The sequence below is a fragment of the Ictidomys tridecemlineatus genome, chromosome 13 (genome assembly GCF_052094955.1).
Source record: "Ictidomys tridecemlineatus isolate mIctTri1 chromosome 13, mIctTri1.hap1, whole genome shotgun sequence".
NCBI lineage: Eukaryota > Metazoa > Chordata > Mammalia > Rodentia > Sciuridae > Ictidomys > Ictidomys tridecemlineatus.
This window is the reverse complement of record NC_135489.1, coordinates 56,348,992-56,367,103: the sequence shown is the minus strand read 5'-3', so window position 1 is coordinate 56,367,103 and position 18,112 is coordinate 56,348,992. Positions and strand designations below refer to the sequence as shown.

Here is an 18,112-nt window from a genome sequence, read left to right as displayed (position 1 = left end):
AGTGAGTAGGATATTTCTGTGACAATTGGGTGCACATCAGATATACAGAGGGTCAAGTCAAGACAAGGTGGGAGAACTTCCAGGTGGTGGGGAGAGAGGATGCTGAATAAGAACGACATAGGAGGACCGTACTTAGAATGGAGCCTGAAGCTTGGAAACTTTTTACAGGATACAGTACAGGGCCATCATCAGGCTGGTCTGGAGGGGCCATGCCTCTTCCCAAGTCTATAAAAATAAATTTTCCTAATAAATTTAACTAGACCTTCATTGTTTTATATCACAAAAGAACAACCACCTATGTGCTAGATCACAGACAAGTGACTTCCCTTCTCCCTACATCAACTTGAAAGTAAGGACTTCACTGAGTTACATGAAACTATTTTATATTTGTGCAGCATTTGTGGTTTTTAAATATCTTCATGAAAAAGTCAGTACATTTGTGTAATAATAAGCTGGGAAGTAGGTGGGGCCATGTATGATTTATCTTTGATATCCTGCCATCCTGGGATCAGGATGCTGCCCAGTGCCCTCCAGCTGGGCATCCTGCTTTCCCAGGCAGGACACAGGCAGGGCAGCCCTGCTGGCTACTGTTCTTCCTTACATCTGGCCCATTCCTAAAAAGTACTCTGACAGCCTGTCCTCTCTGTGCCCATTCAGAGCTAGGTGACAATGAGTAAAAATAGGTTATAATGAATAAATTGTGCCCACTGTCTTCCTTAGATGTCAGACATGAAGGAATCATACAGAACTTGTGCAGAAGGCAAAGGCAACTCTGGAGTTTCTTGACAGAGGGCCTCAAGGGTCAGCCTCAAGGACAGAGAACTTACCTTGAAACCTCTTTTAAGTATAGCTTTTAGTTCTTTTAATTTATTAGGGTTGGGGTGGCATGGAGAGTTGAGGATGGGAAAGGAGGGCCATGGTCTCCTTCAGCTGCCTTGTCACTGAGACTGGCCTGTGAAGAATGTGATGCTAAAGGCTAAACTATGCCAATGGGACCAACCCTCAAAGTGCACATCAGATAGGAGGGACAGCAGCTCCTAGGTTGAAGTCCTGCCTCCACATCTTATTAACTGTGTCATCCTTAATTTTGTCATTTATAAAATAGACAAAAGAATATTGCCTATTTCATAGTGTTGCACAGAAGAGTAAATTAGTTAATGCATGCAAAGGACACAGACCCGTCACTAGAAGTAAATGATCCATGAACACTAAATTTCTATGGTTGAAATCCTTCATCTGAAATGCATGGTACCAGAATTGATTTAGATTTGTTTTTGAATTTTGGAATATTGCATACATATAATGAAATATCTTGAGGATTGGACCCAAGTCTAAATCTAAACATGTCATATTTTTGTTTTATATACACCTTATAGGCACAGACCAAAGGGAATTTTGTATAACTTTTTTCAGTGATTTTGTATATGAAACAAAGTTTCATGGTATAGAATTTTTCACTTATAGAATCTGATCAGTGTTCAAAAAATATTAGATCATGGAGCATTTTAGATCTCAGATTTTCAGATTAGGGATGCTTAATCTCTATCATTTTTCCCATTAATCATTCAGAAATATTTCTCAAGAGTCTCCCAAGTGCAGGTATAAAATTATGTAACAGGAAGAAGTAGACTCCAAGTTACACTGCACAAAGATCAGATGACTCTCTCAGCATACCTAAAGTGACACCCCTTGACATGGCCTTCTGTATGCTTTATGCTCAGATGAGGCTCAGATGGGCAATATTATAGCAACTAAAGGACAATGACTCATCAATGTCCCCTTCCACATTGCATGTGAAGGGATGTGTCCATGTAGCTCTATTGCCGCAGTCTGGCTGGGCACAAAATCACGAGCCACTCAAGCAGGAACAAACTTCATTTCCCAAACTCCCGCGAATGCTAAGCACAAGGTCTTCTCCCGGGACACACTACACCAACAGGAAATCCTTCCTCCAGAATTCCCTCCGCACTTCCCCAACCAATGGGAACTCTCCAGGAGTCCTGCAAGAGCTCCAAGGTAGCAGGCCTAGGCAGACAGCAGGGCTCTAATCTCCAATTGAATGCACATCTTAACATAATCATTATCATCTCAATGGCTTGCTGGGGTCACCTTTCAACCAAAAATGCCATGCATCATTCCTACTTGGCTATGGCTCTCAGCACTCTATGAATCCCCTCAGAGTTTAGTGCAGAGGTGAAGCATCCTGTAAGCCACTGAAGAAATCTGGATTTTTCTGCTAGTGTAAGACCTCCCTGAGCTCCCAGAGCACATGAAAGAACTTGGAAGAGTCTGGATGGGCTAAGAAGTAATGTTTTCCTTCTCTGAATCAATATGGCACTGTGTACATAGCCATCAACTGCAAGACTACAGCCACGGGGATCTGTCCTCTGCCTGGTCTGCTCTGTCCCATGGGCAGTGACAATATCTCATCTTGATGACCTTCATGTCCCCAGTCTCTAACAAAGTCTCCCACAGGTGAATGAATTCACTGAGGGGCAATCAAACCCTGGACCTTGGGGCAGCATCTCCCATCTACAAAGGATCTTGACAAGGCCACTAAAGCACCAAATAAATATGGCATACTTTCACAAAACCCACAAAACAAAAGAAGCTAGCATCTGTAAACTGCAAAACTGGTGGTTTGGCTCTATTCATGGCCAAAAGGAAAGCAAAAAATGCTTGGTTCAAAAGTTTCATATTATATGGAAGCCCCAACACTTTGGATCTGCACTGATCAAGAGTCTGTGTACTGTTTAAATTCAAACAATAAAAATAAAATAAAAAGCTAAAAGTCAGTTTCTCAGTCATCCCAGTCACATGTCATGTGCTCAGCACCCTCCTGTGGCTTGAATAGAAATTTCTTTGGGGCAGCACTGCCAAAGACTCTGTGGCATCAACTCAAAAAATGTTAACTCAGGCAATTCAACTGCACTTTCACAATCAATAAAACTAACTGCTCCCCTGGAATATCCAAACCTTCCAAATTTGTTCTCTCACATGTAATAAGGCATGATGAGCTAGATGTTCTCTCTGCCTTCTTGCTTAGTTTACATGTCTTTATAAATACTGCTAGTTCTGTTAAGTTACTACAGTGAGTCTGTCACCACCATGATGCAGTTATGTGTGACTCAGAGCAGTTTAATGCAGGAGATGGGTTGTGTGAGCCTGGGGAGAAGGAGGTTCATCAATCTACCTTGAGTCTCACCATCTTTATGGAACTTTAATGATGTTGGGCTCAATTTAAAACCCGTCTGAGGTATTACAGATTGGCAACATTCAGTTTCACTAGCACTGGGAATTTCTGAGATATAATCCTAGATCTTTTGCTAATGAATATTGTGATATGGGGACTATCATTTAACTTCTGAGTTTCACTTTTCTGCCCTCAGAATGGGGCTATTTCTGACCTACCTAACCCAGAGTCCAGAGGATTCATGAGTTAATATTCGCAGGGAACGCCAAGCTCCTTGCATGAAGGCAGGCTGTGCATCATGATTTCTATTCATTCTCATGAAACAGCTGGGAAACATTAGGACAGGGGTGTTACTCCTAAAAATGCATATTCCTTTTACACATTTTAACATTACCTATGTTCCTAGAACCTTAAATCTAAAAGTAAAACTGGGCCCACAGGGAGAGCACACTGATGTAGTGGCAGTATTCAGATCATTTTTCCTTCCCTTAGTATGAACATAACACCAGCCCCTTGCAGCAGGATGAAAGCAGTAATTACACTGTAAATTCTCACTGCATGAGCCTGGTGGTCAATCTTATCAGATGTGGAAAGAAAGTTCTACAACAGCACAATTACACTGTCAGCACTCACATGCAATGATATTCCCATATCTGTTCTTCATTCTGTTCTCATCTTTCTTAGCAGAATCCCATGGTGCAGACTGCCCTTCAAAGAAACTCTGGAAGAAAGAGGAAGTGACACTAAGCATTACAATTTGGTGCAGTAAACAGAGGGGTCTTAAGCAGGGAGGGGTCCTTAGAAATGTGGATCAAGGGCCAAGCAGGAAAGAATGCCCATGGGGATGAGGTAAGGAATTGATTATTAAGCTGTATTATATTTGAAACACTTCATTTGTCTTTTCCTAAACATTTTTCCCTATAGTTAATATCTAACAAACACAGGGATGGAGGTTGAAGAGTGAGCCCACAATTTATTTGTATAATCCAGTAAAAATGGTCATGTGGTCATACCTATCCTACCTGAATGATACAGAAAACATTAATTTTTTTCTCAATTTCTTCATATTACCAGTTCTCAATACTCTTGTAGGAGACAGGAAAACATCTCTCTTTTTTTTCCCTCAATATTTGCTAACTGAAAGGAGGTTATTTTTGATTAAATAGTAAAAGTAGGTAAGCTAAGACTTTATGACTTTAAGACTAAAATCCAGTAATATACTCTGCTGGAGTTTTCACTTTTAATGGAGCTTAGATGTCCATTTATTTAAGGATTTGGCATTATTATGCCCTGGGTCTTTAATCTTCATGTTATTAGATTTTCTTTCAGTTCCAGTTATGATAAAAATGTCTTCTGCCATCAGCAGACAAAGGAAAAATAATGGGACTTTTATTTCCACTTTAGTCCATGTGACATCTTTTTTCGAAATCAGCTATACTGGAAATTACAGGAAGAATAGTAGCAAGAAAGATTTAGCAGAACTGGTTTCTTTGCCACAGTCACCCTTACACTTCTTCATCCATTTGGGAAACCAGAAGATTGGGAAGGAAGAAAAAATAAGTGCAGAGCAGGTGCATTATTCTGAAATGTTTGAGGGCCATAGAACATGACACCAGGATCATGTGCCCCCAGATGGCTTTCAACAAGTTCTGCAAAATGGAAACTCTTCCTTACTTGCTAATCTCCATTCCATCATCTTGGCTACTTCCCCCCCCTTGCCAATAGTTGATAATTAGTCTGTGGTTCAAGTAAGCAATATTTATTCCTTTTTCTTGGCTCCATTCTTTCTTACTAGATAATTTGCTCTCCAGTACTTGACAAGGCCACTAGAGCACCAAATAGGACACAACTACCCACAGACCCCAGGGATTCTCTGCTCCTACCACCTGCATGTCACATGGCACCCTGACCATGTATATAGGGGAGGGACAGTGTTTGGCATGTTCTGCAGTTTCTTTGTCTATTTTGGACACCAAGCTGTGGAGGCCCTGAGAGCAGGGACTACATACTTATCATTTTTATTTTCCCAGAACCCATGTCTAACCAACTTTAAAAGATGTTATTAGTGTTCACAACAAAGCAGTGACTTTAGAAAAATGATATTTGTTTAATAAGCTTATCTTAATCCTGCTGTGATATCTGAACACTTTCTTCCTTCTGATAATGCATATCTCATCCCGCCCCACTCAAAGCCCCCAGGGTCAGAACATCTACTGGAGGAACTTGGGAATGAATGCTACTACACACAAAGAAATCACAAATCTTCGCCTATCCAATGATTTTGCAAATGCCATTTATATGTGGATTACATTGTTTTGGGTGCCAAAGATTACTCCATGCCCCTCACTTATGAAAGAACAAAAATGAAGCCTTTTTCTCCTTACAATTGGTGTTAAAATGTGTATGTGGGGGAAAGGGGGTTGTGGGCATTATTAGCTCTCAAATGATACAAAACTAAAAAATTCTGTTTTATTCTAAAATATACCTTACTTCACTTTTTTCCTCCAGGCAACAAATTTTATTAAGCCCTGAGAACACCATAAGGAAAATAAAATTTCCCTCTATCCAGGAATCATAAAAACTAAGAAGAAAGGGAAACACAGGAGGAAATTATGTTGCAAAGATATAAAGAGAATTAGGAAGAGGGTTGCACAACTGAGGATGGAACTCTTTGTACAATAAATTGTCATATACCAGGAAGATATCTTTGTTGTGTTCCTGTTTGGTAAGGTTAGTAGTAAGGTAGTGTCATCCCCTCCTCCATGAAAAATCTTAACTAAGCTTCTCCAGAAATCTTCACCATAATTTATTTTAAGACTATAAGCAAAAGAGTTTCTACCAAAAAAAAAAAGTTTTCTATTTTCCTGTTGCTTTATTTTACTTGGCCACTGGCCAGAAAAAAATCAGCACTCTAGGTGCTGAACATCCCTTTACTTGTTTTCCACAAACATGTATCCAGTATAGTAGTTTATAGAAGTGTGTTTGCAAATGCAAAATGTGACAAAAAAGACAAATCCTGTAACAAGGCCTCTGGCCTTGAGCTGGGCTTCACAGAGACGTCTACATTTCTAAGATAAGATAGAAGTTACCAGTTGGGCTCCATGGTAACAGCTGGCAGGAGGAGGAAAGAAAGGGGAGAAGAAGCTCTCCCCTTCTCAGGTGTTGTCCTTGAAGGGTTAACTTGCTCAAAACAGTGAAAGAAAAAAAGCTGCTTTATGTGAACTTCTGCAGACTGTGAACTTCTGAGCCCCTCCCCTTATATGCTGGGTATAAAGTTCTAAAACTCAGTCAGGGTCAGGGGATTAATTGATTACAGCAAAAGTTGTGCCCTTTGAACCTGGCTGCAGTCAAATTAAACTGTTTCCTGCTATCATCAGTGCCTTACCTGTCTGTCCCTACAACAGTAGAAAGAGAACACAGTGGGGACACATTTGGATTATTTATGCATCTCAAAGGCAATAGCAGTCCTTGGATGTTTGTTTATCACAGCCAGGGAATGCCATTTCTCCTCACCCTTCTTACACTGTACAAACAGGACTTTTTTTCTGTAGCTCTCTGCTGGGAATATTTCATGTTTTAAATCCATTCTGCCCCACTGGGCTAATATTTGAGTTCATTTTTAGTGACATCTGATACATAATAAACCAGATGATTATAAAGTGACATCTTGTTATTTCCAAGTTCAGAACATTAGCTCCTTTGAAATTCCACTGTGCAACAACAGACACTTTGGGAAACTGGGGATGCCCTGGGAAGATGGGTAGGGGGCCACACTCTACTGTGATCATTGTTCTGCATACCACTGGGCATAATTAGAAAAATGCTATTTTTTGTAATTGACATTTTTAGTGCTGAGTGATAACTGAAAATAATGAGGAGCTATTTTCACTTTTATGATGACTATTGCATTGGACAGGATTCAGTTCTTGGAAGTACACAGCTGAGTGATGACACGTTGTTTTTTCCCCTGGGATCACAACTAAAGTTAAATTCTGAACACAGAAAGGGAACTGGGACTGTTCATTTAAACCTTTTGAAATCATCCCCAACACACATGCAGCAAACCCTCCTCATCAATGCAGACTGATTAGATCAAGTCTTTTTATCATCTAACCCACCCCCACCCCATCCTATATCCTTCTTCTAATCACTGCACCAAACAGAATTAAAACTTCAGTCTCCTCCAGAGTAGCCACTAACTTTCTCAATTACTCCTGCAATATACTGTGGTAAAGGGAAATATTCTCACCTAAAATTGCAGTTGGCACAAATGGGTCTGTCATACATCGTAAGCAGGTCAATGCAGAGAAAATAAAAAGAAAAAGAACAGTATATGATTGATGAAAAGTCCCCCATCTTCCCCCATGAAAGCCACAGAAAGCCTTGGGTACAGCACATCCAACAGAATGAGCTCCTACAGCACCGCATGGCCCATGGCACTGTGGGAGGCTGATGGGTTCTGGCTGCCAAGGGGCCATGAAGAGATGAGAGGATGGAAGGATCTGTTACCTGGGTAATAGGAAGTAGGCACCGATGTGCTCAGTGTGTTTGTTTTCATTGTAAAGGATGATGGTGATGACACAGCTGTTGATAAAGGAAAAACCAAAAAGCAAACAAAAAAAGGCTGGTCAAAAGCTGTAGAGTCCTGAGACTTCAAGCACCATGCTCTGAAATCACCTTGATTACTCCAAGCAGATGACAGAAAGAAACCTCCCAAATTCACTCAGGGACACATGGCAAATGGCATCATCCCCAGGTGTCTCTGGGTTGTTACTTGTCCTCTAAGAGAACAAACTTAAAGACTTTTCTTCCCTTCAGTGGATAAATGGATAAAGAAAATGTGGTATATATACACAATGGAATATTACTTAGCATTAAAAGAGAATAAAATTATAGCATTTGCAGGTAAAGGGATGGAGCTGGCAAATATAATGCTAAGTGAAATTAGGCAATCCCCAAAACTCAAATGCCGAATGACTTCTCCGATTTAAGGATGCTGATCCATAATATGCTGCTGGTGGTGGGGGGGATTAAATGAACTCTAGATAGGGCAAAGGGAAAAGGGGAGGGACAGAAAGAGAGGGGGCATAGGGGTAGGAAAGATGGTGGAATGCGATGGTCATCATTACCCTAAGTACACATATGAAGACACGAAGTATGTGACTCTACTTGTGCACAACCAGAGATATGAAAAATTGTGCTCTATAATGTGTATTATGGATTGTAATGCATTCTGTTCTCATATATAACATATCAAAATTTAAAGACAAAAAAAGGAAAAAGAAAGTTCAAAGCCAGGTTCAGCAAATCAGCAAGGCACTAAGCAACTCAGTGAGACCCTATCTCTAAATAAAATATTTAAAAAGCGCTGGAGAAGTGGCTCAGGGGTTAAGTGTATTGGGTTCAATCTTTGGTACAAAAAATAAAATAAAATAAAAAAATGAAAAAAAAGACTTACCCACAGCCCAGTAGATAAATGCAACATACTTCTAACTTTTAGCTTTTCTTGTAGTAAGTCTGCCATTGTATCATGCTGACATTCAAGGCTTCTGAAGAATACTGGGGATGCCAGTGTTTTGCAGATTACTAATTCCTGTCTTTCCTCACATTTTGGAAATGAGAGAACTTTCCATAATGACTTTATTGGATTTATAAAAACTAATAGCTGATATTTAAGGTGAAAGCTGCATGTCCCCACATTGTCTTATTAAATCCTTATAAAAATGCTTGCATCCCTTCAAAATATTACTCTAAAACATTCAATGCTATCACACCTCCTCCTTCTGTTTTTAAAAAGAAAGTCAATTCAATCCAATCTATCCAATTCCAGTAAAAATGGCCAGCTCCTAATTTTAAGGTAGTATGTCAACCGTCTTCAATATCTTCACTGATTTATAACAGCACATAAATTTCATAAACATATAACAACTTAAAAATGAGTAAGGTGGTTAAACATAACTAATATATATATATATATATATATATATGTATATATATGTATATATTCCTCTGACATACTTACATGATTTATTTGATGCCAAGTGCTGGACCAGGACACTAATACCCAATTACACCATTATATTTGTGGGAAGTATACCTGTGAACATTGTATGTTATAATTATTCTGATGACATGTTAACATATTTCAGCTCTCAGGGGCAGTTCCAGTATGACAGTGCCTTTACCTGTGTTTGTATTTTTAAGGGGATGAATGAGTAAGTGATGGGACAAAAACCAGAACCCAGGCTGTCTAAAGTACAGAAGAATAACATATATAAAGTATATTTCACCCAGAAAAAATAACTGATGAAAACAACAAAAATAACTAAGTACTTGTAAACTATATCAGAGTTAGTGAGAGTAATGCCTCTTTAATATCAGCAGACAACTTTACATGGTTGGCAAAAATGGACAAAACAGATATGAAATAACTGTTTATTTTTGCCTCATAATTGTTTATTTTTGCCTTTTAGTTAAAACAAGAGAACACAAATACATTTGTCTTTTGTTACACAAGTTAAACCTGTTCCCAAATATGTTCTCCTTTTGTAGTATATATTATGCTGTATTATATAAGCACACCTCAGACTTGCTTTGGGGGACAGATTATTCCATACTTTTTGTAAATGTGTTCATGCTTACTTTGAAATTTTCCAGTCACATTTTTCTCACTGATTCATTTCTAAAAGCAACTCAACTTAGCTTCTAGACTTTTTCCCAGCCTTAAAAGATATTGCACTTTGCAGATTTGTAATAGGGATAAGGTTGGCAGACAATGGTCTAATGAATGCCCTTCCTGAAAGTTCTTGCTCTGGTACTTTAGATCTAATTTTAAGGATGTTAATAGAATATGATGAAAAAGTTTACCATCAGGGACGAGACCCACTGACTGCTAAGAGTGAGAAACAAACAGGAAGACTCCTGTGGCATTTCTTGGCTGGCTTTGAGGCATCAAACAATGCCAAATGGATCACCAGAGGCAGAGGGATGCCAGCTTCTGGCTGCCTTCTTTCCCTGATTTTTGGATTTCCACAGATCCACTGCCTTCTTAAAAAGAAACTTCCAGATTACACTGCCTGTCCAGAGGCAAATCTCTCTGTGGTTCCAACCTCAAATAAAGGCCTTGAAGCTACTAATGTAGGTTCCTACTCTTGGGGCAGGTCATTTTTTTCTTTAAAGAGAGAGGGAGAGAGGGAGAGAGAGAAAGAGAGAATTTTTTAATATTTATTTTTTTTTAGTTATTGGTGGACACAACATCTTTGTTTGTATGTGGTGCTGAGAATCGAACTCGGGCCGCATGCCGCTGGAGCCACATCCCCAGCCCCAAGGGCAGGTCATTTTAAGCAAATGTATTCATGAGGAATTTTACTATGAAATAAAAACTTTGGAACTTTAATGGGTTGAAAGTGAAACCGTATATTACATCCACACAGTCCTTTTCTTCTCTCTCACTCTTTCTCTTTTGCGTGTGTGGTGCTAAGGATGGAACCAGGGCCTCACATATGTTAGGCAAATGTTCTACCACTGAGCAACACTCCTAGCTCCTGTGTTCCTTACCTTCTGATGCTCAAGAAATAACTGCTGCTACAAAAATACCAACCTTGTATGTAGCTCAAAGATCTTCTTCACCCCCAGCCCCCAACAAATACAACATAGGCCATATATGTTATAGCCATTAAATATATTACATATGTGCTTTTGAAAGAAAAATGTAACATCTGCTACAAGAAGCAGAGAGAATCCAATGACAAAATGGGATGCACTTTATGGTATAGTGAGAAACTACAGCTTCTATATCTATCAGTAAAATGACACTGAGGGTAAAGAAAGGCCACCAAAAATGAAAACCAAGCAGCACCTGCTCGATGTAAGGCCAGGTGCATGTGTAGAGCACATAAATGTAGCAGGAAAATGTGGGATGACTACAGTCACTATGTACAGAAAAAGTAAGAGACTAAATTCTATGAAGTCTCAAGGAGCAATGTGATGCTGGGAGCAGGCACAGGCATTGACCATGCTATGACCTGAGAGAGGAGTGGATGGAAAGCCACAGAACCTGAACAGGCTGCCCAGTGTGCACTCAGGACACCAGGACACCAGCTCGCACTGTCCATACTCTCCCAGACACTCTCTCTGCTCCTCTGCTCCACCAGCCTTTATGTGCATTACTTAGGCAACAGCAATGCTGCACTCTCCATCTCCATGCTCATCAATGACCTGATTATGCAGCCGGGGTCAGTAGCAGTCTGCAGGGATGGATTTCACACAAAAGGATAAAGAAACCTCTGACCTTGAACTTGATGAACTTGTGCTGTGGCCTACAATCCATGGCCATGTGATTTACCTCTGTTATCTGAGATCACAAGAGACAAAACAACTGTTCCTTTTTTATATCATATAATCAATCTAATTGTTAGTTTCCTGAAATAATGCCGTGTACCTGGATCACAGGTGGAAGCAAGGGAAGGTATTAGCCTAGCTCAGTTTACCCACCTGGTGTGAGGTTTAAGACTTGTGCAGTTGAAATGCGGTTTAATTTATTAATTACCACTCATAGCCCTATAATGAAGGCAGAACCTGTCAGCTAAACAAATAAACAATTAACTTGTTACTGCCACTTAGCAAACTGTTTTACAACAGGCTTCCCTTGTGCAGTTCCACACCTGGCTTGCTTACAAATGGGACCTAAACAAAGAAAAGCATGATGAGAAACAGGTGCCTCCTCCTCAACTGGAAGAAGCCTTCCTGTCACTGCTCTGGAACAATTTACAGACTGTGGTTTCCTATGGTCTCTGACCTGGTCCTATCACCTTTGGAACATCTTTGCTAAGCAAACCATGAGATATAGTATTTCCAGACCAGGTAAAGTGAGTGGAGAGAGCAATATGGCATAACAATTCTTAGAGGAAAAATAAAGTCTTGTTTCGGTTTGTTTTTTAATCCCTCAATGCTACCTGGAATCCCAGAAAGCCATCGGGTGCACTTACATCTCCTGTTTAGATTGTGTGTGTCCATGAAGAAGAAGACTTCATCGCAGCTTGTGCCTTGCTCTATGTAACTCTTGTCCATCGAGTTCACCATCACAGTCATCTCCTGCCGGGTGCTGCTCATAGGCTCCTTTCATTTCTTGGCTAGTTTCCTTAAGGACAAAGAATTGAATTATGTAGACATGCATGTGAATGGAAACTGGAGATCTGGAATAACCTCTACTGAAACAATTTTACACATTCATGATTCATTGACTTATGTGCCTTTAGTGAGTGTCACGCTGCACACATAGATATGAAAAATATCCACTGCCTGTCCAAAAAAAAAAAAAAAACCCAGCCTAAAACAAAATGACCAATGATACTTGTGCAATGCAATCATCATCTGCTTACTGACATTCACTCAAAGACATTGACTTATTGCTGAATTATTATCTATACTGCCATATACAGTTTTGAAGAGAAGATTCTAATAAATATTTGACAGACAAAGTTGAAATACAGGTATTTCTTGTCTTATGATGGGGTCACAACCCAGTAAATTAAAAAGGCTGTATGTTGAAAATGCACTGAATACACTCAACTAATGAACATCACAGCAGGAACATTTAGCATGGTAAGTCCTATTTCTCCCTCTGTCAGTGGAAGATCATGCAAAAAGGCCCAGGACAGTATTCCTTGCATCCTGCTCACTGACCACCTGAATCTCATAATCTAAAATTACAGCTACCTATACAAAAGCCACAAAAAACTAAGGGAAACTAACATAAATAAACAGATAAAGCCATTTTTTACAGGCCTTACCACCAGAGGTTGTTTTATGTTCCTAAGTCAGACAAGAATAGAATTTGAGATTGCTTAAGAAGGAGGGATTAACTGAGAAGGTTTTTTTTTTTTCTTTTCCTGATACCAGGGATTGAACTCAGGGGTACACGACATCTGAGCCACATGCCCAGCCCTATTTTGTATTTTATTTAGAGAAAGAGTCAAACTGAATTGCTTAGTGCCTCGCTTTTTGCTGAGGCTGGCTTTGAACTTGTGATTCTCCAGCCTCAGCCTCCCACGCAGCTGGGATACAGGCAAACCTCACCACACCTGGCAAGTGAGAAGGTTTATAGAAACACCATACCAAAACCCCTGGGAAAAATATATAAATTCTGCCCAAGCACCTAGCAGCATTTACAAAGAAAAAATGGAAGCTATTTCTTATTAGAAATAGTGTGATATCACTGGAATTAGTTCACACACATGCAAGACTAGAAAGGAGGAAAGAAACATCTTGACACTGGTTGGACCAGAACATAGCAGAATTTAAAATGGGCCATGTAATCAAAATTGTACTCACATTAGCTGATTGTGAATGGATTGGAAGAAGTCACAACATTAGACAATATAGATAACTTTATTATATTGACAAATGATACACAATCCAAATGCTTCCTTTCCTGTAGTTATAATCATCTTTTAATTTCATAATTTGAAGTCAAAGTGTTTTTTAAAATTTTATTTATTTATTATTTTAAGTTATAGATGGACACAGTACCTTTATTCATTTTTATGTGGTGCTGAGGATCAAACCCAGTGCCTCACACACTTAGTGGTAAGCAAGTGCTCTACCACTAAGCCACAACCCCAGCCCCAAGGCAAAAGTTTTTGATTAATAACTTGCCCTTTTAATTGCAAAGAGGTGATGGGAAAAGAGATACATTTTTAAGCACATAAAGGGAAATCACCTATAATGTCTCTGACAGTAAATTGAAACATCATATGTTCAAGGGTGAAGTTATAAAGATTTTGAAAGGTCAGATAGAACGACCCTCTAGGCACTGGTACACTTCTCTTGACACTGCAGATCACCTTCCCCATCGAAGATCATCTTCTCTTCCAGCCATGCTGGTGTGGAGCCAGAGTCTGCACCTGCTATTCTCATCAGGTGTTCTGGGCAGCACACTCCATCTCCACAGCTCTGCTCACAATACATTTTCTCTCCACTTCTGCATCTGCTAGCTTTTGGAAAAACATTCTTAGACCAGGTCTCCCAGGAATGCTGCAGTGAAGGACTGAAATAATAAACTCTATGATTCAGGCAAAAGGCTCACTTTTTGCTTGAACTTTTTTGATTTGCTTTGGACTGATTTACGTGGATAATTGCTTCAATTTTTTTGTTGTTGTTGCTGTTGTTATTCTGCCTGGAAAAAGCAGCACAGTCAACCAGACTCTACCGGCCTTGTCTTGCTTGAATTTGTCTAATTCTAAAGGTGAAAAAATGACAACAAATGTGCTTCTTGTATTGTTGGGGGGGGAGTTGGTAGACGGGGGTGGCATCATAAAAGGCCCTCATAAAAGCTAAGCTTGTAATGGAAAAGTTCTTTCTCCTTTCTAGTCTTGCATGTGTGTGAACTAATTTCAGTGATATCACACTAAACACTTCTTACTGATTTTTCTGTGAGTGCATAAGAATCCCATTAAGGACTCATGGGTTCATGTTCAAATCAGAGGTCAAGTCAGAGACCTGGACCTTTAAGTTAATATCCATTGAACACATACTTTCTGTCTGTAAACCTTCAGTTTCCAACTCAATGTTCTCAGCAGTCTTCTTGCATTCACTCTGTCCTTCAAACACAGTTTTGTTCCCCTCAGACGTCCCAAATACAAATGATGCACAAGGCAATAAGGAGTGGTGGAGAGGGGCTGGGGTTGCGGCTCAGTGGCAGAATGCTTGCCTTGCATGTGTGAGGCACTGGGTTAGAGCCTCAGCACCACATAAAAAAAGAAATAAATAAAATAAAGCTAATATGTTCATCTACAACAAAAAATAAAAAAAGAAATGGTGGAGACTGGAGAAATGGAGGGGAAACAGTGTCTCAACTCCTCTGGGAGGATGCTCTGTGGAAATCCTAGTCATTGAAAGTTTCTGGAGAAACCAGAAATCCAGATCTTATGTCAACTCAATTTTTAATTGTTGTTAAATAAATCAAATTTAAAAATAAAACATACTGGCTGGCCCTTCTGCATTCCACAAATAATAGCACTAAGCAGCTGAATACTTTTGAAATGGAAAGGAGTAGAAAGTAACATAGAACACACAACTACCATATGTCAATACTCTGCTTGCAACATCTTGTTAATTCCTCATGCACATGCACAAATTATTACTCCCTATTTTACCTTCTTATTCCCTATTTTACTTTCTTATTCCCTATTTTATAGATGAGGCAATTGAGTTTCAAGGACATTAAGCAACTTTCCTTAATGGAGCTGATATTGGAACCATGAACTCTGATCCCAAAATCTCTAATTTAGAAACAATATGATTTATCATGTAAAGTATTTCATCAATTTACATTTCCTTATAAGCAATACTGTAACTAAGTTAATTTTAAGTGTGGACACTCCATCATCCCAAACTATAATGCTTTGAAAAAGTTGGGTTATTAGCACCTAGCCAATGCTTTACATTCACAAGCTGGTGGCATCCAAAATGCTTGTGAACTGAATTAGTTATCATCACACCAAAGCATAAGTGAAGTGAGTTCACTAATAACGCATCTGTTAAAAGTAGCTTGCTTAGTCATGGAAGTCTTAAGTCATTGTTTGGGAATTTTATATGATCTTATCTGCAGTTCAAAGTTTTCATTCATAATTATAGATAGTTAAGGAAGTTAGATTTAGAACTGAGGCTCTGTTATAACTATGGATAAACTGGTGGTCCCCAACCCTCACTCCCAGCTTCTCGTTGAACCTTGTATTATTCTTTTAAGTTGAAAACCCTAAAACCTACTAGAAAAACTTTGAGAACTTAATGAAATATCTTATGGATGGAAATTCCTAAAGTTGAAGTTATTTTCTTTGTAATCATATCTAAACACTCAGTAAATTTATTTGTTTATATTTTTCAAAACATGGTTTATCTGAAATATTTTAATCTGCAATCTCCAAACTTGAACTCCATGAATCAGAAAGGGTATTAGTAATTAAAAAGAGAAGACGAAAACAAAAGAAAAAGAAAAGGTTCATATCAACATCTATAAATAGATCATAAAACCTCTTGAGAAAGGACTTGCAGCTTCCAGTCTGGCACAAAGAGAGCTAGAAGTCATCACCCCATTCTAACAAGTAAAAGCTGGATAAATTGAAAATCAGCAACTCTTCTTACATCTGTCAGAGACTTGAGGTCACAGAGCAAACAACTGCCTCCCAAATTGGAAAGATCCAAAGTAAATCCGATGACAACTGATGGGAGTCGAAGTCCATGAAGAAAAGCAAGAACCACTACAGGGTCATAACGTAAACCATCATCAACCAAGTGCTGGAGGTGCTCTGTGGCCCTGGCTTAGAGTGAGAAACGCCAGGGACTGGAGGGGAGGGTGGGGGGAGGGTGACTAAACTTAAGGGGTCTCCACACTTTTGAGAGTTAAACCTCCATGATCTTTTACCACGTACTCACAGTGATGATCAGAGGCAAATCCCCTCATGCTATCAGCAGGATGAAGTGAAAAGTGGCCATTTTGAAATATGCCAGAAAGTTCTGTTCTTTTATATATATAGTTGTAGATGGACACAATATCTTTATTTTTATGTATTTATGTTTATGTGGTGCTGAGGATCAAACCCAGTGCCTCACATGTGCCAGGCAAGTGCTCTACCACTGAGCTCCAACCCCAGCCCAGAACATTCCGGTCTTAACAAGATGCTATATGGTTTGGATCTGAGCTGTCCTCCCAAAGATCCTGTTAATTCAAGAGGTAAAAATGATTCAGATTATGAGACCTGTAACCTAATCAGCCAATCCTAATTTGAATGGACTAACTGGGTGGTAACTATAGGTAGGTGGGGCAAGTGGGGCAGGTGGGAGGAGATAAGTCATTGGATGTGCTCTGGAAGGGCTCACCTTTCCTGTGGCACCTGACTTCCCTATTTTGCTTCCAGGTTACCAAGAGGTAAGCAGTGCTTCTCCACCACACCCTTCCACCATGATGTTCTGCCTCACCTTGAGCCCAAAGCAATGGAGTCAGCTGATCATTAACTAAATCTCTGAAACCATGAGCCGAAAATAAATTTTTGCTCTCATAAGTTGTTCTTGTCAGGTATTTTGGTCATGAAGACAAAAAGTTGACTAACACATAAGACTTTCCCTCAAGAAACACTATTTTACTAGAGCTAACCTGCTGGAATTTTATTAGTATCTAACTAATATGGGGGAAAGGAAATATGGAACTTCACCTCACATTAACAATTGTGTCCCACCTAAGGGTGGAGGTTGGGAGAGCTGAGGAAACATCTGTGAGTTCATAGTCCAACTGCATGCTCACTAAAAGTTTGAGAAAAAATCATAGCATTACAGAACACCTCCCCTGTTCCCTTGTTACCACATTTAAAAGTCTATTTACTGAGGTCCTTTTTATCCAATATATCATGTTTAATTATCAAGGAAGAACTATAAGGTATACTAAAAGACAAAAACAGAGTTTGGAGACTCACAGAAAACATCACAATCAGACTATAATATGGAAGAGATTTTTGAGAATTTGAAACAACCATGATTAATATGTTAAGGGCTCTAATAGGTTAAGTAGACACCATGCAAGAACAGATTGGGCAACATGAGCAAAGAGATGAAAATTTTAAGAAAGAACAGAGAAGAAATGCTAATGATAAAAAAAACACTGTAATGGCAATGAAAAATGCCTCAGATATGCTTATTGGTTGATTTGGTACTGCCAGGAATGAATTTCTGAGCTTAAGGATATAACAATAGGAACTTGCAAAACTGAAAAGCAAGGAAAAATGACTGAAAAAACCAACCAAGCAAAACAACCACCAAATTAAAAAACAAGAACAAAAAACAAGCACAAAATATTATAAAACTTTGGGACAACTACAAAGGTGTAACATGTATGTATATTTGATGCCAGAAGAAGAAAGAAAAGAA

The 18,112-nt window shown here is 39.2% G+C and overlaps 1 long non-coding RNA gene across 1 annotated transcript in view; it reads right to left on the bottom strand.

Moving 5' to 3' along the window:
* Nucleotides 1-18,112, bottom strand: part of LOC120886364 (uncharacterized) — a 93,947-nt gene that overhangs the window by 39,291 nt on the left and 36,544 nt on the right. The window contains exons 3-4 of the long non-coding RNA XR_013429705.1: nt 12,181-12,332; nt 3,827-3,914 (exon numbers count right to left, since the gene is read on the bottom strand). This is a non-coding gene — a long non-coding RNA (uncharacterized LOC120886364). The remainder of the gene's footprint in view (nt 1-3,826; nt 3,915-12,180; nt 12,333-18,112) is intronic.